Below are 8,042 nucleotides of genomic sequence, written 5' to 3' on the forward strand. Positions count from 1 at the left end.
AAAGAACAGCAGTATCACTCCTCCTTGTATAGAGCTCTGTTTTTTATTTCAGTTGGAATCATAAAGTGAATGAATTAATTAGTAATTACGTAGTTCATATATGCAACCCATTTGCATGTTCCCCTCATAATTCATCAGTAATAAAAGCAGTTCTACTTTTATTCCCAATTCACATGCTTATATTAGAATTTTCCTTTGCACTGCTGATCTGTCTTTCCCTTCTCTTTCTTTCCCTGTTTCTATTCAGTATGTGAAGGGATAGATTTGGGAAAGGGCATTGTTTTGTGACCTGTCTAACAACATTGTGTAAACCAGTGACAGAAGTGGTTGTGTTTTGTGCATTTACCACTGCTCCTTCCCCCTGTATATTACATTCTAGTCTTTGTACAGTAAGACAGCTTATAGATAGTTGGACTGAACTGTTGTATATTAGGACAGCTGCGGTACTTGGTTGTCTTCTGAAATAAGTTTTAAAAGTTTAAGGAGGTTGTAATAAAGTTTGGTTTCCTCAGCAGTGCCACCTCAAGTTCATGAACCTAGAATTTTCCCTGAATTATCTTCACAGTCCGTGTTTGTATCAAATAACACTGGAAATCCCCTAAATTCTTAATCATCCCAATTATAAAGTATCTGCTTGATGATTCAAGTAGGATTCTAAAAAGCTTTCCCTGGAATACCCAGTAGTAACCTTTAAGTAACTTCCTCTGACAAATCTCAACATGACACAGTGGAAGAAGTTTCCAGCTTCGTAATCTTACACACCCTTGATCATAGGGTTACAAAGCAGTTTTGTGTCTAGCTTCCTAAATGGATTAAGTTTGTAGTACATCTTTTTCTGAAAAGGAAAACAGGTCCTGAAGTGAATTATAGGAATAATGTATACTTTTGCCTGCGGAAGCATTGCACAACACGCTGGACTTTAAAAACTAGATTGGGATTCTAAAGTTCAGTGGCATTTTGGTACTTAGCTCTCTTAACTTGTTTTAAGAAAAATAACCACCATTATAATTGTGAGGACACACCTAAGATTTTAAAACCAGTGAGAAGCCAGGGCTTCTCCTACTACTCTGCTTCAGCAGCGTGCAATGCGTTGCTGAGCATCAGAATTGACCTGGTTGGTCATGCATTGCAATGTCTTCTAAGCATGCCAACAACAACAGAAAATGTCCAAGATGGTTGTACTGTGGGCAATAAAACCTACAAAAATGGTCTTTTAAATAATGTTGCTATGGCATGTTTCTTTAACAGCATCAGTTAAAAGCCTTTTAGATTAACAAGCTATTATTTACTGAATTCATATTTTCCTGGCTCCAAAATCCTTTATTTTCCCCAAACAGTATCCTGAATCAAAATGACATTCTGGCAGCATACATGTAGCTGTTCTACTAGCATTGCAGCAAAGCTAGCTTGCATGGGTTTTCTACTGTCCTTTGTCTTGATCATGGATCAATTATTATTTTTGCTACCCATTTTTATTTAAAATACTATACTACCCTTTGGGGACAACTCTTTCTGCACATCTCTTCCATCTCCTCCATCAGTTGCACTCACTTTAAGCTGTTGCAGCTGTATTAACTGAGTAGAATTGCTGCTGATTTATACCAAGGACCTGAGATCTGAATCCCACGTCTTCTGAATATAGCAGAACAGCTAAAGCTTTGAATCAAAGTTATTGACATACAGCGGATGGAGTCCTGTTATCAAAGATACCTGCAGGAGGTTAGGTCAATTATCCCAGCAGGCAAAAACCTGGACAGCAACTTTCAAAGTTATAAATGCTTAAGAATAGAATTTTATCATGGAATTGCTGATATACCCTTAACTTTAGCTTTGTGAATGAGATACTTTAATTAAAATGTAATTCTATTGAAGGAACTAGAATTCCAATGATTAAACTTCTGCCCCTTTAAAATATAGCCTTCATGGGTACTAGGCTAAATCATTTAATCTCCTAAAGCATCTCTATTGGAGCTCCCTCGTGGGATATGCCATTAGTCATTCTCTCTCACAGGCTTCCATGTTACAAGTAAGACTTAAAGTATTAAGAAAGCAATGAGTTTGGTCCTTTATTTAATCTGTTACACTCCATTCTTATCCTATTAGATTATTCCAGAAAAAAAAGCAGTGCTAGAATCATGGTGGCTGATCCCACCCTGGCCCTGGGACATAAAGCTTGACCAAAACTTAGAGGAGAAATACAATCCTTGTGACACTGTAGGATACAAATTAAGTTTTTCCTGATGTCCCTGCAGACTGTTCTAATATGACAGCTTCATTTCCATCCATTTCAGAGCCAAATGCAAAGCATCTTCTGGGTTTTCAAACAATTTGACAGACTTATCCACTATACCTTCCCCAAATCCAGCTATTTAATCTCCATTAATATGGATTTGAGTTAATATGTCAAAGGTATGGCTGGCTGGTACCTTAAGGTTGTCACTGACGCCTTGAAATTTTACACTGCCTGTGGAGATAAAAACAAGAACTCAATTCTCAGAGCAAAAGCTGCTACCCCTGAAATGAAAGGAGGGTGTCCTGTGCCGTTAGAAGCAAGTGACATACACAGGAGCCATTTTGATGCTTCATAGTTAAAAAGCAGTGTCACCCATTTCCTCAGCTTGTTTGGCCAGGAGTGTAGTGACAGATGTTAGGTGACAGTGAGTTAAACTGACATTCTGGTTTATTTGCAGAGCAAAGTCAAGTCAAGACTGGTTAGAGCAGCAGAAGTGTCTCCCACAATGTCTTTGCACTTCATTTTAACCCTCTAAAGCAGGAATCATATTTAGTGTCTTGACAGCATTAACATGAGACAGACGTGTTTATAGGGGAAGGGATTGGTAGTAGGTTCTCATTCACAGAAATCTGCATAAAGTGACTGGATTGTCAAAGCAAGCTTCTCACTCCTGTGAACTTAGAACTTAAGCTTGTGAACACAAACCCCAGAGCTGATTTAATTATAAAGCCAATGAGTGCCTGCCAAATGTCATCAAAGCACCACAGCTCTTTAACTGCTGTATTCCTAATGTGGCTGTGAGGTAGAACTGTGGCTAGGTTTGGACATTCCTTGGTACATGTTTTGTGGGTGTATAATGCTGTTTTTCCCATGACAATTATATCAAGTGTTTGGTTGTTTATTGTGAACAGGAGAATTCAAAGCCAGGAAAATGAGTAAAAAAATAGAAAATATGTAGCTGTTAGAATAAGCCTGGAGAAAGAAGAGCATCCAGAGATGAGGGTTAAAAAGAAAAACTCTGCCTGCTATGGGCAGTGCTCCCCAGTTATTATTATGTAGAATCAAGGTCTCAGTGTGTTAAATTCACCTCAGCCAAGTGTAGATAAAAGTGCAATGTGCTTGTTAGAGGATGCAAGAGATAGGCGTAAGCATTCTAGGCCTTTTTCCTGGGAAATCCTGCACTTGTGCACAGGTCTTCTCGCAATGTGTTTTGTAATGTGAGGCTCTCAGACCAAACTTGTCCTTAAAGACTTTTTTTGGATTAACCATGCCAGCTTGGGGTGAAAAAATTAACGCATCTCTTAGCTGCTATCACTGCCTCAGCAAAGCCTCTGGTTTGGATGCAGCTGTGCTAACGGCTGAGAACACATGTTGGCTTCCCTTACGTTATTTGGGGAGGTGGTATATAACTGCACTGGCCAAGCTTCTCTTGGCAGGTGCTGTGACAGGGAAATCTGTAGACATTGCAGAATAGCAGTAATAAAGACTTTGGTAGGAGGATGAGGCTTTGGCTAATGTGATTGTGTTGTTATAAGCAGACAGTAATTTAAGCATCAAATAAACTGAGTCAGAATATTAAGTATAGTTGACTTGTTGAAAAACTCCATATCAAAAGTAATATATCAGAAGTAATCTTGAGTGGCCAGTACTGTCATACATGCATGCCTCCTATGCAGGATTTTACAGATATCTGGAATCATGCATCCAGAGTTAGTCTCTTTCTATTCAGTGCATTTAAAAATACTTATTGCATTCATGTGTGATCCTTCACTTCTATTTCCTCATAGAGACCTGTGAACATTTGGCAGCATTAAGGATGAGATACCACATAGTTATTAACTTCCTTGTACAGACTATTCAGAAATGCAGTATTCAGTGCTGTACATGGCAACTTTCTTATAGAAGAAGTAATGAAGAATAAGAAAAAAATATGCCAAGGAGAGGGACCAATGAAACTTTTTGATACATGCTTATTGCAGATGCCTGGGAAATGGAGTGCACCCTATGAAAAGAGGTTGAGTGTAAGGGAAGGAATCCCTGCACATGCCATAAATTTAGAAGATGTGCTACTTAGCAATGAGTGAAAGCTGTAAACGGCAGTGGAGGGCAAAAGTTAATTAGGCTACTGTGCTGCTGTTAGACAGTGGAAAGTAGCCACCACCAGAAACAAGATGGCTGCTCAGCAGTGCCCTAATGCAGCCAAAAGATCGTCTCCTTAGCTCTGCAAGGGCTTATGGGTTAGGGAAAATCATACACAGATGACTAATTTTTTTATGGTTCACAGACGATCAAAGTGAAATTCAGCAGCTGTTCAGGACAAGTGACCACTCTAACGGCTGTAATATAACCTGCTAAATAGAGAGGGAATTGCATGAGAGCAAGAGGTTAGCTGTGATTATCGGCAGGTGAGTGCTTTATTGAAGTTGAAAGACCATTAACATTGATGGAGTAATTATTTCAACTTGAAAGTAATTACCTTGATGGGTGATAACTTCTCCGGTGTTCCCAGATTTGATTGGACCAAACAATTGTGAACTCTTGAAGCCTAGAAAAATATTACAACAATACTGCAATGTTTAAATTACTGAAACCACTGTTAGAGTATTTTAATTATGCCTAACAGTGAAAAGATTTTAACGTACAACAACTGGTGACCTCTCATGTATAGAGACATTTGCTTTCTAATTTCAATGAAATGATCCCCACCTACCCACGTGTGTGCTGTATGTGATGGGTTTGCAAATGAATCGTTTGATTTACATGCAGTTTTTAAGATTCAAAGCCTTATTAGCACAGTTTCACGAAGGGCTCGTACTGGAATGCTCTAATTGTTTTATTTGCCAGGAAAGTCCAGTAATATAAAATTCTTTCCATGTTTTAATCTCTAGACCTGTTAAGCTTACACAGGATGAATACAGGACAAGTGCTGCTTCACATTGAAGGCTGCTCAAAAAAAGTGTGTGAGGCAATCTGTGTCTCACAGATTCTGTTGTTTCCACACTGCTGCAGAATATGCTGGATTTGGCACTACAGCTCTGTTTAAATAAGCATTTGCATTGGCACTATGATGCCCCTCCAGAAACTGATTAAGTGCTTCAGTAAGCCCCACCTATCAAGACAGACATGTAGAATTGCCTAATTAGAGTAGAAAGGATGAAATGGATTGTTGCACAACTTTGATGATTTTGAAGTACTGTGGTAATGGAACCAGAGGGGAATGGTGAGAGAGAAAGAGAGAGGCTTCAGCTCTTCTATTTATACCATCCTTGCCATAAACAAGGCCACTTCACTGTCTCCTGGATGTTTCCGGCAGCCCCAGAAACATAGCTTTAGACCCTGCTGGAACTCTGCCAGAAAGGAAAGAATCCTTGTGAGTTCGGAAGGAAAGGTTTGTCTGGTGTCTGTGAGGTCTTAGTATGTTATCAGATGACTGGTGATTTGAATTAGTGAAGGTTACAGCAAAGACGTTTATTCCACTTTTTTTCTTTAATGTTTTCTCCCTAATTCTGTGTGCAACACGAAGCTGACGTAATTTTGTCTTTCAATAAATTTTTGGATCAGACAGAAGTAAAAACACTGATAGAGTTATATCTCACCATGCCTAACCACACTCTAGATTCACTAGGTCAGAGTGCCTGGATCAATAGGTAGTTTCTTCTACAAGTAAATTAGTCATCTGTTTGGAAAAATCTGGTGTATTTTATTCTTGGGCTTCTCCTTGTGCAAGGTCCATTTTTCACCCATTGTGTAGTCTTTTTTTGATGAGTGAAATACATGTAGAATTAGGTCTTTTGAGAGATATTCATAATGTCTGACTTCAGACATCTAACCTAGTTAAGAGCATGAATGTCGTCTATGGACCATGAAACATCGAGAACATCTAAGGCATGGACATGTACCATCCTTGGGCTGCAGCTGTTCACACGAGACTGCTTTCCTGTGGTTCACTTGTGTGCCACTAGTGATAGGTGTCAGTCAAAGAAGGTGGTTGATTTTACACCGATTAATCAGCTTTCTTAACCCCCACAATGGAATTATGCAGTTTGACAGGTTTAAAAGATGGTACCCTTTGACAGAAAGATGGTGGTGGGCAGCACTCTGAAAGTGGTAATTGTTTGTGTGTGTGCACCTGCAGCCATGAGAGAATAGGTGACCACCTGACAAAGCCTAAAGGCTGATGGCTAAAATGAGATTGCATAAGTGTTCCATATGCTCTTTCTCTGCGTATGTTTTTATATATGCTTTATATTTATGCTTTTCGCTGTGATTTTTTCTGTATTTGCATTCCAGTTGTGAGACTAAGATCAAGCTAACCAGGCAGTGTAGAAAAACACCACTAATAGAATGTTTTCTAATTTGTAAAAACAAAATAATTTAAGTATAATTTGTTAGGAAGATTTAATATGGGGACACTCTTCCCTTTGTGCCCTGTTACGTGACTGCACTAAATCAGCTTTAAAAAGCAATGTTTTAGCAAGCTACAGATGCTTTTTCATATATAAGTAGAAAATAAAAATGAAGAAGGAGGAGGCAGAAATTTGTTGGGTAATACGTACAGCTGTTTTTCAAATTAGATATCTGTTTAAAAATGCTTAATTGGATTTGACTAGATTTTAATTCACATTTAGCCAACATTCTTAAGTGGATGTATCAGGCAACTCCAAGATAACGCTCTTTGTTGGTGAAGTCATAGGGCAGCTTCCTAAAATCCCCAGGGTCATGCCCAGCAGTTACAGATACAGGAATTCTTCAGCTGATAATTAGAAAGGCCACTCTCCAGCCTCCATCCTACTCTCCAGCCCCACTTCCCTCCACAGATAAGGTCTTTAATTCAAATTGGCTGAGAAGTGTTATGTCACATGCTTATATTTCATGGGGAATTTTAGCAAGCAAAGGGTAATTTTAATAAACAGAGAATCCTACCTTCTTTTTTTAGTAAAAAAAGGCAGCAAAAGCAAGCCATAGGACTCATGGGAATTGCTCATATAACACAGAGCCTCATACCACTGGGGACTCCATTTGAATCTAATCCAGGTCTACAGTCACCAAAGTCATTCTCATCAAACAGCCATGGGGTGTCCTATGCAAGATAAGTTTAGTATTCTCAGCTGACCTCCTGTCCTTTCTCTTTACTGCTCCCTTTTGAATCCATTCCCATCACTCAGCTTCACAGCCTCATTCAGGCTCATCCCCCCTATGCTTGTTGCAGTTTCCCGTTTTCTGCCTGCCGAGTGACCTCTCTCTCTCCTCTTTTCAGACTTTACAAAAAGCCCTGGAATACATGTGTAATCTTGCTATGATCTTGCCCCCTCTTTCTTTAGGGAACAAGACCCTAATATCTGCATGGTGCTAAAAGATGAGTTTACCATCAGAAAGCTCTTTGGGAGTGGGAATGGGTGTCCGTCTGTTAATTTACAGCATTATATAAATATTATTTTTGAGACTGTAACAGCAATTATGGTGAATAGGGGCCAGATGGCCTCTGTATCTAGAAAGCAGAATGGCAGTGTATTTTTAATGGACTTAAATGTTACTTTTTGACAGGAAGCTAATATTAAATTCTGTGGTTTAGGTGCCTGTCAGGTGAGTATGGCTCTGAGTTTCGGTTTTTCTTAAAGTAATTACTAATGTCATGCCTGGATACTTCTGCCCACTAAAGCCCTTTTCTGTGGTGGGGTCTTTGTTATTGCTCTGGTTGTGTTGTTTTGTTTTGATTTTTAAGGATGGTTATTGATCTCTTGCTGAGCTGAGATTTCAGTTTTATGCCAGATAGTTTGATTAATGGGTTGGTTTCTGTAAGTGGACTGAA

General features: G+C 39.1%; 1 protein-coding gene across 1 annotated transcript in view; it reads left to right on the forward strand.

Annotated features, from left to right (window-relative positions):
* The window catches only part of USH2A (usherin), a 387,802-nt gene that overhangs the window by 323,281 nt on the left and 56,479 nt on the right, over nucleotides 1-8,042 (forward strand).

Source organism: Corvus cornix, chromosome 3 (genome assembly GCF_000738735.6).
Source record: "Corvus cornix cornix isolate S_Up_H32 chromosome 3, ASM73873v5, whole genome shotgun sequence".
Classification (NCBI taxonomy): Eukaryota; Metazoa; Chordata; class Aves; order Passeriformes; family Corvidae; genus Corvus; species Corvus cornix.